Source organism: Parambassis ranga, chromosome 2, assembly GCF_900634625.1.
Source record: "Parambassis ranga chromosome 2, fParRan2.1, whole genome shotgun sequence".
In the NCBI taxonomy this organism is placed as follows: Eukaryota; Metazoa; Chordata; class Actinopteri; family Ambassidae; genus Parambassis; species Parambassis ranga.
Genome location: NC_041023.1, coordinates 34,573,897 through 34,592,892, shown reverse-complemented (window position 1 = coordinate 34,592,892; position 18,996 = coordinate 34,573,897).

Here is an 18,996-nt window from a genome sequence, read left to right as displayed (position 1 = left end):
CCGTGGGAGGGGTCTTCCATAGAGTAAAATATGGAGCAACAGTACGCCAGTGATATGAGAGCGGATGATGCCGAGAGGAGGGGAGGGAGTAGGTGCGGCAGAGGGAGAGTGGACAGCATCAGCACCACGCGGTGTGAATCGTTTGATTATTAAAAAAGGAAAATTGTGTGTGACTGCACACCTGACTGACAAATGGAGCTTCCAGCGCCTTTATTACAGCTGCTATTTGAATCTGATGTTTGCATATTAAAGCTGCTCAAGTTAATAATTTTAATGAGTATAAAAGGGACCGAGTTTTTTTATGACTATATTTCACACTTCTGTTGACCTTTTACCTTCTTCTGTGCCAAAAAAAGCAGTTTCCAGTGCCATAATAGTTTGCATTTCCTGTCTGTCTAGAGGCACGTTGCCTACTGTGCACTACCTGTTCACAACCAAAGTAAACAGTTAACATCCTTTGAAACGCAACATAGACATGCAGAAAACCATGCAGATGTTTTTTGGTTAATTTTTTTACCCTATGAGGAAGACCCCATAGACCTCCATGGTAAATTAATGAGAAGGATTTGACAAAGGGTGTGACTGGTTTAAGTGACTGATGTGTTAAGCTATAAATTATTTCCCTACTTACTTTACTTTATGCACTGATAGGGAGCTCTACACTAAGAAATCATTTGCTGTGTAACTGCCAGGTCACATTAACCTGAAAATCCAGGTGGTCGTCAGCAATGTTCAAGTATCATCGTGTGACTGACACCCTCAAGTCCTTTAAATGACTTAGTTAGTCTCCCACTGTGGAAGAGACAGGCTGTTCCTCTGAGTATAGAATCATTTGAAAGGTTTAGATGCTGTTCTTGAAGAAGTGTAACCCCTGCAGATATGGCAGTAATGCTGTTGTAGCATTATGCCATTAATGACAGCTTGGCAAAGACAGCTTTAGTTCATTAGTGATAACATCATTGCAATTAAACATCTGTGACCTTGAAGATGTCTTTTGTCACTTTAACCAGATGAGCCCTGGTGTCATGGCTGCTGGGATAAACCATGACACAGAAAGTGCATTCAATTGTGGAAAATCGAGGCTAACAAAAATGCTCTTCTTTTTTTTTTACTGTACGAGCGGAGCAACATTTCAGGATTTGCTTGTTGAGGCAGAATATTCAGATGTCGTTAAGCTGTGCAAAGGGTTTACATAATCCCTGTCTTTTTCAAAATACCATTTATCTGTGTATGGCTAGAAAAACAAGTCTGCCCATTACATTCACATGCAATTTTATTTTTTACAGTTCACTCTATCTGTGCCTATACTATTTACCACTGTGTGTGTGTGTGCACATGTGTCAGCAGATGGACCCTTTCATACCACATGAAAGTGTTCTTCACCTAATCAGTTCGTCGAGGTTGTAAGCTGTGAGCTTGGAGCGCCGTCAGGCCTTTTTTTCCCCCTTTTGATTCCTTGTTCGATCTTCAGGAGCCACACATACACATCCAATTTAATACCTGACAAAAAGAATGTTGTGGGGGAAAAAAATCAATCAATGGAATTCTCATTTCTGAAGATAAGTCAATTCCATTAGCTGAGAGAAAAGTCAGAATGAGGCCTTATAATCCTGACTTCAGTCTAATCACAATGCACACGTAATTATGAGCTTTCCACCCGGGACACTGTGACAGACAAATCGCTCTATGTTTCCATGGCACCAACCATCAAAGGGGAAGGTCTGTGGGGATTTTGCCAGAGTGCCCGGATCATGTTGTTGATATGCAGTGGATGGATGGACCACCAGTTTTCGAATTTCTTATTCCTTTTCAGACAACTCTTGCCTCTGTAAAGAATGATACAGAAGCACACCGATATCTGTGCAGAATACGAAGCACAATCTTCATAAATCCCCTCTATGACATCACAGGACACTTGCAGTTCACACCTGGGAATCAGTGTCCACAGATGCCTGCTAGTGTCCTGACTTAAATGCATGTAATTGCATGCATTTTGCATCCCAGGTGTAAAATAGACCCTGATTACATGGTTAGAGCCACCACCAGCAGGGTTCCGAGTGCTGGTTGAGGACACGTCTTAAAGAGCACTGGTTTGGATAGCTTTTAGTTTAACTGGAGTTCAAGGGCCCATCTGTAAGTCTGCAGCGTCTAACCACTTATTAGGTGATGAGATGGTCATTCCACTGTGTCTGTATGTGCTGTAAATTCACTTTTCAAGACACAGAAAGTGTCATTAAAAACTATTGTTTCACTTTATTTTGGTAAATTTCACTGAAACATTTTGCACTATAGATTTATATTCCTTTTAAATGATTTGGATTCTAAAGAAAGAACCAAGAAATAAATCTACTGCATAAAATATAAATTCATCACATATTAATATTGTTAATTAAATGTGTGGGATGTTTTTGAGTTAGCAAAAAATGGGGTGGTTGGGGGCAGGTTACACAATGCAGCATCTGAGAGGAAGTAAATGCTACATGGGACATAATGGCTTTGAGAACTTTAGCGTACAAACTACATCACTGAGCAGAAGCACCACATTTATTCATCGTGTATGGCAGCAAAAATCAATACATTTTTTCTTTCCACACAGAGGATTTTTAGATTTGTAAACATTGTGTTTAAAAGTAACTGAACTGAATCCCAAATATTTACTGCCAAAGACCATAGCTGTCAAGTGTGCATCTCCCAGCATCAACTGTCTCCATTTGTAGCACTTCAAGGTCACTTCAACTTCAAGGTCTGAGTATCCTAAACTGAACTGTGTTTTTAAACACCAGGTGAGAATGAATAAACCCGCTGATGGAAAATGAAATCCATCCATCATCCACAATGGGTTTTAGCAGAACACCATTAGGCAGGTCATCTTGTGTCATATTCCCCTTTTGAAAGGACCCATCAAATTATGCAGCTGTTAGAACATGAATTATAGTAACATCCCCTTCATTGTTGTTCTCATATGTAGAAAATGTGACCCATACTGTCCTTATACTGAACTATAACAGAAGAGAAAGATGCGAGGAAAAAAGCACAGCATAGATTTCTTGGAAGCCGTCTCACTGCCTCATCTGACAGGTCTCTATCCAGCAGCTGCTGTTAATGATGACCCTTCAAACGCTGGAGACTGTGATGGGAGCTGCAAGAGTGGTTTTAATAGAAGAATCTGCCATACTTGATGGAGTATGTGTGTGTGTGTGTGTGTGTGTGTGTGAACTAATACACTACTTTCCCATGGATATCTGGTGATGGTTTACAATTATTGGCACAAATATATACTGGTACTATATTCTATTACCATCTACTGTCAGTGTTGTATTGCTGCTGGTACCCGAATTTCCCTGAGGGACCTTCCCAAGGGGATTAATAAAGTATATTCTATTCTCTACACAACTAGAAACCAGCACAATCTGACATACAATGTTCTGAATGGATGCTGAAAACGCATAAGAGCATAGGACACTTCTCCTCTATGCACAGCTGATTTTAGCATGGGCACACAGCCTCATCAATTTATCATGTAAGGCTTCCTATATGTTCTCACATGACAATATTACATGTACCGGTATGTGAAAAATCCATACTAATCAGTGAATTATTATGTGTGTCTGTTCACATGTGTGTCATATTTTATGGCTTTTTGTAGTTTTATCATCCTTAGAACAAAATTTTTATTTCTACAATACCTGGTTGTATTGATCTATGCTATAGGGCACAATATAAATCTTAATTGCTGCTGGAAATACTGATTACTGATGGGTAAATTGTGTATTAGTCCACAGCTGAAATCAGTTCTTTATGTGTTAACTCTGACTTCTTTCTCTTGAACATGGTTAAAAAAGATGACTGACAGAAAGGTACATATGTTCGTGAAGGAATGATGGTTGTCATTTATATTTTATAGTAGTATGCTTTTATGTATGAAAGTGTTGTGTATTCAATAATGCATATATGTAGTTTTATGCATATAAGAGGTTTGTGAAGCAGGAAGTTAAAGAAAAATAATGAAATGGAAAAATAAGGGTGACCAAGTAAATACATATGTATGAGCAGCAATACTCACTTGCAGTGTGTATGCTTTGTTATCGGCTCAGCAGGGGGAGAACCACATTTTTCTTTCCCGTTTCCCTTTTTCTCTCTTTCATAAATTGGCGATGTGTGTGTGAACACAGTAACACATGATTAAAGCAGCACACACACTTTAGGCTCAGATGATTCAGACAGGACTCTGTAGCACCTCAGATTCATGTGCACACACAAATAGCTGATGTGTTTTGTGTGTGTGTGTGTGTGTGTGTGCGTGTTCATACAGCAAACACTAAGACCTCCACACATTCATCCCTGCCTACCAGCACCTCCTCTGTGTGAGTTAATGTGTGGGTTTAAATAATGCATGTAGCACCTTGCAGGACCCTTGTGACATTAAAACTCGCTTTGAGTGTCCAAGCCCACATTTCCACCGTGAATACTAAAGAAAAACAACAATAGTTATGCAGCAGGGAGAATGTGCTGAGGTAACGTTCAGTAAAAATACCACACTCTACATGATCTGCTTGTCTAAACCCTGACAGTCACTATCTACAGAGGGAATGTTTGGCTGGTTTTCATGTGATCTTTGACTCGCTTTAGGTTAAGGGGATGTGTCAGTTGAGAATAACCTAAAACCAGAACCTACCTCCCACTGAGTGAGTCGGTGTTGGCAGCAAAGACAGACAGGTGTCATGTGAAGGTTTTGGATGGACAATGCCCTCCTAAAGTCTAACATAGGAATAAAAAAAAACACACTGACTAAGGTACATTTTAGTTTCCTCTTTGGGAAGGTGTGTCAAGGCTCTTAAAGCAGCTGCCTTCAGCTGATGTTAAATTTACTTGGACGAATCCCAAAACAACAGGTGGTCCCTTTTGATTTGGTATTGTAATTACAAAACAGCCCAACTTAACCCACATATTTACAATGGGTGAGGTAAATAGACCGTTTCAGTAGACTCAGATCTGATCTCCTAAAGGCCAAAACTAAATATATCATCCCATGAACTATAAACTATTACAGCACTGCAGGATGCTCAGAGCACTGCCGTCAGCCTGGACAACTGAACACATCATTTATCCAAATTTTATTTGTTTTTATTTTTATTGTTTTTTAAAACCATCCATTGCCTTAGGTGAAGCACTTTGATTTGTGCTTGTACTCCATTGCCTTGGGGACCTGTAAGTTCAGTTAAACCTTTTTATGTCATTTGTTTGGTATCTGCTTTACAGTTTTTTCTGATTGCTTAAACACTAACAATGATTCTTATAGCACAATTTCTAAAACTATTAATAGTTATAGCAAAATCACTCACTGAGTTTGCAAAACTAAAAGCAAAAAAACTGCTTTACACTCAATTTGCACTTTTGTAACACACAATTTGCAATTGTATAAATATAATCCACTTGACAGCACTCTTTTTGCTGAACTGTAAACACAACTCACTGCTTTACACACAACTTCCAAATTATCAACACACTCCTAGTAAAACTACACACATTTATGGCTGGTATTTACACTATTTTGCCAACTGTCTGGCTACACTGTCACATGCGAGAACTGTTTTACATCATTAGTTCACTTTGCAATCAGCATGAGCTCTGTAAATAAGCCACAGGTAAGCTTCAGTGTGGAGAACAATGGAGGGAGAAGGAGACTGAGAAGAACGAGAATTAGAGGAGGATGAGGACATGAGGAAGCAGGAGGAAGAGGACGAGGAGGTGAGGAAGGAGGAAGGGTAAGAAGAAATAGAATTACTGATGTCATCGGAGCTACAATAGTGGATCATGTGATCAACCATGGAATGACCCTGAACGGGTTCAGCCTGAGCCGCTACACTGTAGCAAGCATCATGAGGCTTATTGAGGCATATTGATGAGAATGGGTTAGTACAGTTCCTTCACAGTTTTGTAGGTGTACCATACTCTAATGAGAAAAACATCAATACTGTACATGTAAAACTGAAACTGTTACTCCATAGAATTGCTAGACATCCAGCATCTGGAAGGAGGCATGCAAGGATATGGACCAGGCATCATGTCAGGCCTGGATACGGCACTCCAGGAGATATTTTCCCCGGTGCCTTGGACTAGAAGACATTGCATGTGATGTTGATGAAATTCTGTGGCCGGACCCAGAGAGACAATGAATGACTGATTTTCTCTCTCTTTCAGTGAAATTGTTTGTTTTCTTGTGTGTGTTTTGATGTGTGTGAATAAACATTCATACTTGAAATTTGAATCCCTGTGTGTTTATAGAACTATTTATGACAAAAGTTTGACCTCACATGGACAGACCTTGTGCACAGAGAAAGCAAAAGCCAGATGTGTTTTCAGTTAATACCATCAGTGTGTAGTTGGCACATTGTGTGCTTAGTAATATGATGGTTTGTGTTAACTGTGTGGTACAAAAATACCATTTTTACAAAGGTTTGAAGAGTTAAGCAAGATGTATTAGCTTTTGCAAAAGATCTACAATGTTTTGCTGATTTGGTGTAAGGTTTTTTTATTTGTGTGTAGAGTTTTGCACAAATAGCCAATAGTTACAGAAATGTGCTTAAGCAATCAGAAAAACGTGAGTTTAAACGTGTGTTTTAACGTGAGCAGTTTGTGGCATGTCAAGAACACAAGACTGTAACAGATCACACAGAGCTGTGACACTGCATATGTGAACAGACCAAGAAACCTGACACTGAGTTAGGAAGAATACCTGACAGCACTATCCATACGGTGATTGACAGGAGACCTCTGCAGTGCAGAAACAGCAGAACTCACAGAGAGTACAAACCATAAATAATCCCATGGATCAAAGTATGCAGAAACCTTGGACAGGAGATTTACATTTTATCCATTTAGTTTACTTTTCCAATCAGTTATATACTGGGATACTTTCCACATCACCAAATTACTGCAAAACTACCAAATGTTACTTTCATCATTCAGGTTAATGAAGTGAAAAGCAGTTTGCAAAAACATAATGAGAAAAAAAGGAATGACACGTCTGTCCATTAGAGATGCTAATTTCTTTGGATGGAAGTATCTTTGTTTTGCTGCTGTACACATTCTTACATTTGGCAGATTTGGGTCTTTGTGATGGCAGCTAACAATGACAGCTTTTATTCTCCATGGTGTATAGTATTTAATGTCCCGATCTCTGATCCTCCAGTCCACCACCAATTAAAGCTTTAAAAAAAAAAATCATATTTTATCTTCATTCATTTGTCCCTTTTAAAACAGGTCTAAAGAAAGATTCAGGAGACAAAAAGCTTCGCTATATGTGCTGACAGGGCATTAAAGTTTATACAGCAGGATTTAGAACCCTCTGGGTTCTTCAAAGATGTCAATGAAAACCTGCATCAGTCCATCTCTGTGCTCAAGTTTTCCAATTCGTATGGATAGTTGGTGCCATCAAGTGGGCATATCAGGTACTTCTAGTTGACAGATAATAGAAGGAGCTGCATTTACAGTTTTTTCTGATTGCTTACAGTTTTTCCGATTGCTTAAGCACATTTCTGTAACTATTGGCTATTTGTGCAAAACTCTACACATAAATAAAAAAACCTTACACCAAATCAGCAAAACATTGTAGATCTCTTGCAAAAGCTAATACATCTTGCTTAACTCTTCAAACCTTTGTAAAAATTGTATTTTTGTACCACACAGTTAACACAAACCACCATATTACTAAGCACACAATGTGCCAACTACACACTGATGGTATTAACTGAAAACACATCTGGCTTTTGCTTTCTCTGTGCACAAGGTCTGTCCATGTGAGGTCAAACTTTTGTCATAAATAGTTCTATAGAAACACAGGGATTCAAATTTCAAGTATGAATGTTTATTCACACACATCAAAACAAACACTAGAAAACATACAATTTCACTGAAAGAGAGAGAGAGAGAGAAAATCAGTCTCATTGTCTCTCTGGGTCCGGCCACAGAATTTCATCAACATCACATGCAATGTCTTCTAGTCCAAGGCACCGGGGAACATGTCTCCTGGAGTGCCGTATCCAGGCCTGACATGATGCCTGGTCCATATCCTCGCATGCCTCCTTCCAGATGCTGGATGTCTAGTAATTCTGTGGAGTAACCGTTTCAGTTTTACATGTACAGTATTGTTGTTTTTCTCATTAGAGAAAAACTTAGAGTGAAGGAACTGTACTAACCCATTCTCATCAATATGTCCTCATGATGCTTGCTATATTGTAGCAGCTCAGGCTGAACCCGTTGTCCAGCTTCCCTCAGGGTCATTCCATGGTTGATCACATGATCCACTATTGTAGCTCCGATGACATCAGTAATTCTATTTCTTCTTACCCTTCCTCCTTCCTCTTCACCTCCTCGTCCTCTTCCTCTTCCTCCTGCTTCCTCATGTTCCTCCTCTAATTCTCACTCTTCTCAGTTTCCTTCTCCCTCCATTGTTCTCCACACTGAAGCTTACCTGTGGCTTATTTACAGAGCTCATGCTGATTGCAAAGTGAACTAATGATGTAAAACAGTTCTCACAAGTGACAGTGTAGCCAGACAGTTGGCAAAATAGTGTAAATACCAGCCATAAATGTGTGTAGTTTTACTAGGTGTGTGTTGATCATTTGGAAGTTGTGTGTAAAGCAGTGAGTTGTGTTTACAGTTCAGCAAAAAGAGTGCTGTCAAGTGGATTATATTTATACAATTGCAAATTGAGTGTAAAGCAGTTTTTTTGCTTTTAGTTTTGCAAACTCAGTGAGTGATTTTGCTAAAACTATTAATAGTTTTAGAAATTGTGCTATAAGAATCATTGTTAGGGTTTAAGCAATCAGAAAAAACTGTAACATTTAAATACTCACGCCGACACAGAACGCCAGAAGCCACAACGTGAGTCACCTAGCTGCTTCTCTTTCCCTGAGTAGCCTCGTGTCTAACCAGTCTGTCACGAGGGACAGTCGCATTCTAGTGACGTCACACATGCCGACGCAGGTAGGCACCCTACAAAACCGACGGTGTACCCCTGCTGGACACCTAGCAGAATGTCACTGGACTGTAAAAATGATTATTAGCTGCCTCGATTATAAGAGGTAGAAGCACATTCTTTGACCTGGTTACATTAATAAAAGAAATAGCTAAACCATTATGTTTTTCAATAACAATATTTTAGCCTGTGATATATCATGTGAAAATAACTGTTGGTTAAAGTTGTTTTCTTACAGGTGTACTTCCTGCCTTCATAAACATACACATGCCTAGGAGACACCAGAAACCACAGGTTTTTCACTAAGTGAATTATAACTTTCACTTATAACTGAAATTTGTTTATAAAACATTTATTTGGTTTGAAGCCTTCAAATTCTTGTTCTACATGCTAAAGCATGTCATACAAATGCAATAACAGCTCCTAGAATAACAATGTGATCAAACCAGTTCTAGTTCTAATCTTATTTCCAGTTTAAAATCAAAACACAGTAGCTCTGCTGCACGTCCAGGGCTGAAGCACTTCAGAGCAAAAGCTGATTGCATGTAATTCAGTAAAAAAAAGAGATAAAAAGGCACTGTTCTGTCTACACAAACACATGAATGTGAACTGTATGTTTTGTATGCATAGGTGTGTGTTTTGAGCCGGTTTGTCGAGATGTGTTTGTGTGTGTGGCCCCTCCTGTCAGGGATCATTTTCTTTCACCACTTTGTTGATGCATGCGTACTTGCACTGACTGTGGGAGGGGAAACTGACTGTGCATGTAATACATCACGCTATCATCACTGCATGTATGTAAAGACATTCCCCCACAACACACATACACACAGATGCACACGTTCCTCTTAACCCAGATAGGTGTAGCTTAGTGGAGGTCAGGGAGTTCACATTCCTGGTAGAGAGCATAAGGCCTGAACGTGTCCTTGAGTGAAATTCAAACGGTTTCACTGGCGTTAGGTTAGATATGTATTCGTTCATGTATTCTCAGTTCGCCATCTTCTTGACAAACATACAGAATTCTGTATGTAAGTGCTGCTTTGAAGCCATATTTCTTGCAAAGTCAAATGGATTGCCTTTTGTGGCCAGTTCAGAAGGTGCCAAATTCAAAAATATAATATAATGACAGGAAAATGGTGAGGTCCATTTTGCAGGGATTAGACAAAGCACTGGCCTCACACTCGGCGGATCTCGCCAAGAAGCGTGTCATCTGCAACTCCGGAAACAATAACATTCTCGCTCAGGGACTTCTTTTAGCCCCCCCTTCAACCCCCCCTCTGACCATCAGGACAAAAGTTCAAGGAAAAGAAGGAGGGAAAAACTGATTCCCCTTGATAAGGCACGGCCGTTTAGAAAATTCCAGAGGCCTTTACCATTTGTTCAGCTGCCTGATGGAAAAGTACAGAGCTTTGGCCTGGCCATCCTCCTGCCCACCCACTCACTTGTATGGTAGCATAGCATTTCATCCTTCTGAGCTGCAGCTCTGTGCACAGAATTAGTTCAACTCAATTTGTGAAAACAACTGGCGCATGACGTTCCGTCAGACAAATCTCTGTTTGTGCAAACACTCTCACGAGGGACAATTTCTCATTATGAGCAGTGACACAGCAAGTCAGCAAAACAACCCTGGGAAGGACAGGGACATATTGTAAAAGACTTTTCTCCCGAGTCCAGGTAATTTCAACCTATAAACCGCCAAAGTTATAAAAGTTGTGGTTATTTCTACTCTGGTTATGCTCAATGCTTTCCTGAAGTTGCTTTTGGCAGAAAGTCATAGTGCAGTAAACCACCTGCTTAGCTCCAAACAACCAATCAGTCATCATCTTGTCATTCAATAGGCTTTAACTTACATCATATTCTCTTTTAGCTATACCCATGCTGGGATTTTCAATGAGATTTGTTAGCTAGTCCTGGCATTTTGTAAAAGTGTATTTTTTTACCCTGATAATAAACGTCTAAAGGTCTTTTTCTAAATCCTCAGTATTTCTGTTGCCTTATTGCCAAAAATTAAGATTAAGATTAAGATATACAATATAACAAGATGGCGCTGTCTCAGACGGCAGCTTGTAGTAGCAGCTCCCAGCATTTTTGCATGTTTTCTAACTTTTTTTTAGTGTTTAGTGTGTTTATGTACATCTACTTTTGTTCGTGTTTTTGTGCCCAGTTTCTTTTATCTTCCCCTTGATCTGCTTTATGTGTGTGTATGTACATATTCTTTCTTTGTTGCTGTCATGTGTGTGTATGTGTATATAAGAGTTTTTGCTGTGTTTATTATATTTATCCTTTTAAAATGCTGCTACTACAACTCAATTTCCCCGCGGGGATTAATAAAGTTAATCTTAATCTTAATTTCTGTTGAGTTATTGCCAGAAATGTAAGTAAAACAACAAAATTGAAATCCCTCCCCAGTGACCACCTTAGCCTGCCTCCTGTCTGTATAACAATAACAATAATCTGGCCTTACACACTGACCGCACAGCTACTCCTGCTTCCTGTCACTGACTGATGTCTTTACAGGAAATGCTGCATGTATGAGACACTTAAGCCTTAGCACATCCTCACAAGAGTTCCAATGAGAACAGTAGCAGAACTGAAGAAGCCACTTGGGTTGTGGCGAAACCCCAAAAAACAATCCTTGAGTCCAGCTGCCTCGAGTTAAACTCTTGGAAAATCCTCACAAAGGTTTTCTTTCTGAACATAATTTACACACACACTGCAAGTGACAAACCACAAAAACATTGGTCAGATAATCCTTTGCTGAAGTGCCTTTGAGCAAGGCTCTGTTCCCGCATTGGCTACAGGAGAGCAGGCAACATTACAGGGACCAGTATGACCAGCTCATGTGACCAGTGAAGTGACCAGAGGCTGCTTTTATCAGTAACATGAGGACAAATATAGCTAATGGCTATTTTTGGGTTAAAAAGAGAAGAGAAAAGAGAAGAAGAGAAGTGTGTGTTGGCTCGTGTGTCAGAGGATTGTATTGCAAAGTCTGAGGCCTGCCAGGTAGAGTGTATTTTTATACAGGTGAGAGAGGTTGTGTTAAGATAGCAAACTGTAATGGCTATGTGATTATTTTAAAGATAAATTTAGGAAATTACAGGTGTGGTATGGATTTTATCATTACAGTTTTTGGTAAGTTTGAGTAGAGAATGGTCAGGTGGCTACATGACACTGATTGCAGCGTGTTCCCCCTTTTCCTGTGTGAGTTTTCTGAAGGTGCTTTGACTTCCTTCCACACACTGCACCTCCTGTCAAATTCAGCTGGTATAGGCCTCATGACCATTCAGGATTGGGTACAACTAATGGATAATTGAGTGCATTTTAGCAACTTATAGATTTAATATCTTGACCACCTGCAGTGTTTTCCGCTGCAGTGGAAAAGGTTTGACAAACCAGCTTTACGCTTCAAATTAAAGACTTTTTGCAAGTTGGTCAGTACAGAGGAGACTCAGAGGGGAAAAAAACCCAATGAATGCTCATTTTGTTAGTGTCTGCTTTGTGTGTAAATTTCCAACTTTTTAAAAACATTCCATGTATGTCTTTTTTTTCTAGAAAAGACAAAATACAAAATAACACATGCTGTGTCTGCCACTTTTCTTTCTGGGTTACTATGATGTCAGATAAAACTTTGTTTTTTTCCCCCTGAGTGTTAATCAACAGACATAACAGTGTGAAACCAGACTGGAAATATGTCACAGCAGATGGCCTGTGAATTCAGTCCCTTCTCTGTTGTGTTTTCAAGCTAATAATTCTTCAATGAGTTCTTCAAACTGACAAACTGCACGTGTCCCCTGTTTTCTCCAAACTTTGTGGGACACACGTGTGTGTTATGATGGTGGTCCCCCCCCGACCCAGCCGACCGTTGGCCCGTCTGGGTTTTGTTGATGTCGTGCCCCGACAGCGGGGGGGGGGGGGGGGGGGGGGGTTGCAGCATGCACCCCCTCCCCAAAACCCATTAGTGAGCAGGGGCCAGAAACATAGACATCAGAAAAACACATTGCATAATACCTTATGTAAAAAGCCTCAGAAATTAATAACTGAAGCAGAGAAGCAGAAGAATCACGAAATTATGTTGGGGCCTTGCAGTATTGTCCTGTCACCCTGGCATGACGGGCACACAAGAGAACAAAGAGGATTCACAAAGAGGAGCGATAACTGCAAGCCAAGTCTAGTCATACAACAATATGAATTAAAACAATTGTCCCTTATATACATGAAACTCACTCAATGTGGCTAAACTTTTGCCAAGAAACTGAGACTTAAGGAAACTTATTTATAGTCCTATAAAATCCCACCTTTCTGCTGTGTATCTGTGTAAAATATGTCATAAAAAGATTATCTCTGTCTAGTGTTTGCAAACACATTTTTACTGAGCCTGACTCCAAGATAAGTCGGAGTAAAGTATGTCTGTCTGCTCAGTATTTTAAATGACATTTCTGCATGCCAAAGTATGCTGATAATGTAGTTCAAGGTTGGATTCAATGCGGTGCAGCACATGTAATAACTTAAGCTAAAATTTATGAGACTTTTATGACAATGGAAGGAGGGCTGCTGCTGCTGCCGCTGCTGTTTTAGCGAGGGAAAAAAAGACCAAAAAAAGTGGACAACTGACATTGTGATGACACAACTAAACAGCCACTACAACAGCATGTTACTTGTTATTTCTCACTGTAGTCACATCATCATTTGCACACTTGCTCTTCAAGATACATTTGACACACTCTCACATAATGGGATGAGACTTGAGTTTGGATTTCTTTGGAGCTTTGTTGACTCACTATTGCAAAATATTATTTATCCTTGTTGTTTTGTTGTGAACTGCCAGTTTTATTAGGTGCTTAATTTCCTTTGAGATTTATTTTTAAATTAAAGGATGGGGACACACAAGACTGTTCTTAGACTACATTTGCTCTCATGGTCAAAATAACATCCATCTGGATAAACATCCATTTGTAAGAGGTGAAGGGTCTTTACCAAGGTCTGTGTTCTCTACTAAGAACAGATGGTAACTTCCTTTTATGCTAAATCAGGCAGACAGATGTTGGATTTAACAAAAACACAGTGGGTCTGAACACTTGCCCTGCTGTGTTGTTTGTCAATCAGACACTGACTCGCAGCAAAACACAGATGTGGTTATTACCCAGAAACCATGGTGTGAATACACAATCCAAGACCCTCTTGACGGCTTTGATCAAAGCACAGGTTCAGTTTTAAAATCATCATCATATGCAGTGAAGTCAAATTGTCCCAGCATTCAGATCTGAAAGTTTGTGCCATTTCAGTGCTGCTTGCATAACAAGAGTTTTTTTGACTGGTGTACTCAATGGGAGTGAGAGATCCTGCAGTAACAGGTATGTTCCAGTTTGAACTTTATATAAGCTCTGTTTGTCAATTTTACACTCCAAGTCCAGGTTCAATACTGTTTGAACAGAGAAGGTCGGCTGCTCTTATGTTGCTGTGCCAATGTACCTCTTATGTGGGGGAAACAACACATTTAGCAAATTTAGCCATCGTTGCTTAATTGTTAACATGCTGATGTTTAATTATTCAAATGCAATTTGTCAACCAAGAACTAAATGACCTTCACATGCAGGGTGTGCATCCAGACAGGTTCAAATCACCTCCAACGTAAGACACATCATCACATGACTGGGAGCGCCTTTCTGTCACCATCCGAGGTTGAATGTAATTTCAGTGAGGAGCTATGTGCAAAAAACACAGCCTTCCAATGTCCAAAATCCATCCTATGACAGGTGACGATAACTAACAAACATTTTGGTTGCACACACGTAGCTGTGGTACTGAAGTTGCTGTCTGTGCTGAAGAGGCTCTCAGATGACCTCTGACCTATTTGAAGCTGACATTCTCTGTCATCTTGAGTCGAAATACCCTGCTATCAACTCTTTACTTTATGCTTATCACAGAACAAATGGCAGGTCCCCCTGCTCAAGAAAGCACATGTACAGGCCAGTTTGAAGTTTGCCACCGAACATCTGAACGATTGGCATCAACTCAACTCGCCGTGTTGGGAGGAAGAACACTGTCCCCACCGTCAAACATGGAGCTGCTTTGGGGATGTTTTTCTGCCAAGGGGACAGGACAACTGCACCGCATCAAAGGGAGGACGGATGGGGCCATGTACCATCAAATCTTGGATGAGAACCTCCTTCTCTCAGCCAGGGCATTGAAAATGGGTCGTGGGTGGATTATTCAGCATGGCAATGATCCAAAACACACGGCAAGAATTGATCAAGAAGCATATTAAGGTCTTGGAGTGTCCTAGTCAGTCTCCAGACCTTAAACCCATAGAAAATCTGTGGAGGGATTGCACCTAGAAGTTCACAAACCCATCTTAGAAAGCTCAGTGTTCTCTGGGTGTGTATATTTATTATTACACAACACATTTATGTAAATATGGAGTATAGTGAGAAGTAGAATCTACAAACTTCTCCAGTGCTCAATGCTTCTCTGTTTAAACAAAGGGCACTGTTGTATCTGCCTGAAAATAACAGATGGAGAAGAACAGAATATTGTTTGATTCCACCATGTTTGGTGCCACCTTACCAGCAGTACAAATAATGAAAGGCATTTTCTATTTTAGATAACCAGGTCTTTATGAGCCAGGTTTCACACAGTTAGGACATCCAGGTCACATGCTCAGCTTGTAGCCAACTCAGATGCCACATCAGCGGCTATCATCTAGTAACAGACACAATATTTAGTTTTTGCTAAAGAAGCAGCACCTCCAAAACAAGAGAAAGATGCTACTATAACAGCTCATGTGCACAGATCATATATGGACCATGATTATTGATTATTGATACTCCTTCTGATGACCGTAAAAGCTCTCAAGCCCTAGTTACCTGCTGGCAGAGACTGAACTGAAAGTGATTCATAATTATTGTCAGCTGAAGGAGGCCGACTCTCATGTGAGATACTTTACCGAGTTTCTGTGCTGTGATTTAAAACATGAGACAACTCATGCCACGTAGCAGCAAAGTTAAAAAGGGGGAGTGTATCGGCACGGGGACATCACGTGTGACCATGTCTGATCTCTGGGAGCATTTTAATGAGTTTTTATTGTCTGTGACACATGTGTTTTTTTCTTAAAGCACCATTAACAGTGTCTTATTCTATTATGTGAAATAGTTACATGATTCAGTAGTGACATGTGAAGGTTTGTGCACACATACATGAATCAGCAATTTTGCCTATGCCAAGGTATACATTAGCAAAAGAATGTGGATGGCACAAACAAACAAACAGACTTTCACCCAGGAGCTTGTGTCTCTGTATTTGTGGTGAAGTGATTTCTTACTGTTGCAGACATCACTTCCATCTTGTAGTTCTTGTAGTTCTAGGTTGTTACACACAGTCAAATCCAATTCAGTGTGTACCACAAAATCTTCACTATTATATTACTATTACACATTATGGGGCATAATATGACTTGATAATAGTGTAAGATAGAATTCCTTTCTATCCTTACTGAGTAATTGGGCAGACACTGGTGTAAGCTCAGTGGATCATACAGTCAAATGTTCTTTTGCTTGTTCTTTTTGGGTGAGAGCACAACTTGTCATGTTTAATATAAAACAACATTTCACTATCAAAATATGTACAACACAAGAAAATACATGGCGTACAGTGTTTCCCACAGACCAGTTAGCAATTTGCGGTGGCATCTTGGCACGGGCATTACATCGGTCGGTGGTTAAACATCCACCTGTCTGCTTATCTAATGACAGTTTTTAAAGATACAAGAAGCATTTGGAATTTATTTAGATCAATCTTAATTCTCTCAGTTAGTTCTGACTGATAAGACAAATATTTACATATTTACTAGAGCCCTGCCTGGACCTCCCCCTGCCTCCACTCCATACATTACAGGCCAGTAGGATGAGTTTGCATCCCCAACCAACACAAAGTTGCACATAGTACACTACATAAAAACCAACAGAAGAATTTACTGTATACAGTACCAAAAACAAAAAATACCATGCTGTATCCTCCCTTCTGTTGTGGCCTGGCCACAGCACCTCATCCACATCACAAGTAATGTTGTCCCTGGCCAAGCAGCGGGGGAAATATCGCCTAGCATGGCGAATCCAGCCATGAAAAGCATCAGCTGCCATATCTCCACATGCGTTCTCCATAGCTTGGAGAAGAGGTATACGCGTTTGTGGATTTCGGTCATACACTTTCCATCTCCAGGCAGAAAAAAATTCCTCAATGTGCTTGAGGAATGGAGAATATGGAGGGAGATATACAACTAAAAAGTGCGCGTGGGCAGTGAACCAGTTATGGACCAGAGCAGCCCTGTGGAAACTTACGTTATCCCAAATGACAACGTACCTGAGCTGCTCTGGGCCATCTGATCTGGTGGAATGAGTGTGTTGTGTAGGGTGTCCAGGAATGTGATCAGATGGGTGGTGTTGTAGGGGCCAAGGGTAGCAACTGTACTACTGTACTGCCATTTTCTAGTGAGAGTACATACACCAATCCATTGATCCAAAACAGAAGAGCTCACCTGTTGCCCTTTTATGCTAACGCTCTGATTGCTAATTGTAAAACTGTGTGATGGGTGTTTGCCCTTGTGATGAGTCAGTGTGCATATTTGATGGCAGTGTGTTCCTTGTGAAAACAAGATATGTTCTGCATGAAAATTGTGTCAAAAGCAGAGAATTGTGTGTACTGTTTTGAATAAAGTGTGTTTCAGAACTGCAATTTGAGTGTAAAGCAGGAATTGTGCTTGTAGTTTAGCAGAATTGGTTCAGGGGGTTAGTAAATGAGTTACATGTTGTGGTCATTGTGTCCCAAGTACCAGAAATTGTGTGTAAACAATCGAGAAAAACTGTAATATAATTTGTCTGGTGCGTTACCAGCTCTGTCTATGCTAGGGTGTGGGATGTTCCATTATCGTTGAGTGAACTCCAGATATCACAGACCGTCTTGTCTGTGCAATATCCACTGAGTCGTGTGTTCCTTCAATGGTTTATAGGCGTCAGACATTGTGTCATCAGTGTTATGATTTTTCATGAAGGAATGTGGTAGTAAGGGTAGAGTGCTGTCATTGGATTCCACATCACATAAAAAAATTTCTGGAAGAATGTAGGCGGATATCGTCAGACTGACATCAGCTTCCTCTTTCCACTGCATTAATACAAGGAAATGAGGCAGCACAGCCACACGTAAAAAAAAAAAAAAATATGGCAGGATGTGGATTTTAATTGTACGGACATATAGTTTGACAAGAAGAAGAAGAAAAGGGATTTGTGAAACTGGAGGTTTTGTCTGGTATTTTTTATACTTTATAAAAAAATTCACATAGGTATTTGTGTGTGAAAAAAAGGTCTGCAGAAAATCAAAGCCCAAAGAATCAGAGCACCACTCTGCACCAAAAGGCATGATGCATGTTACAGTTACTTTACTGCAGTAAAAAGGGTACAAAGTACGATGTAATGTGTGACAGAACACTAACTTTAGTGAAAAAAGGCAGACTGCCGTCTGATTAAAAACCAGCAACTCTGAGAAACCTGATTAAACTAGATGAGAGGCTTATATATATATATATATATATATATATATATATATATATATATATATATATATATATATATATAATAGCTCTAAATCTAAACACTCTGAGGCCCAGATTATATGGCTTCCAGCCTTCCTGACATCTCCTCTCTGCTTTTCCTTTAAAACATCATTGCAGTGGGCTGGCAGGCAGCGTGGGGCTCTTTCCCCACAGCGTGGCCAGCCGGAATGTAAACAAAGGATCCCAGTCAGTAAACACACAATCATTGAATACACACAATTTTTCTTTCACATTGTGCACACATACTGTAGTCTGGATAGATGTGCAATCTAGATTATTAAATGGGGAGATGTGTCTAAAAACATTTCTATGCCGCCTTGTTCCGCCTAATTATTATAGGCTATAGTTTCCAGCACTGCGCTGGTCGGTAAGTGGAATTGTAGCGTCTTTCAGCTGAGTACCAGGAAAAAGGGGGTGA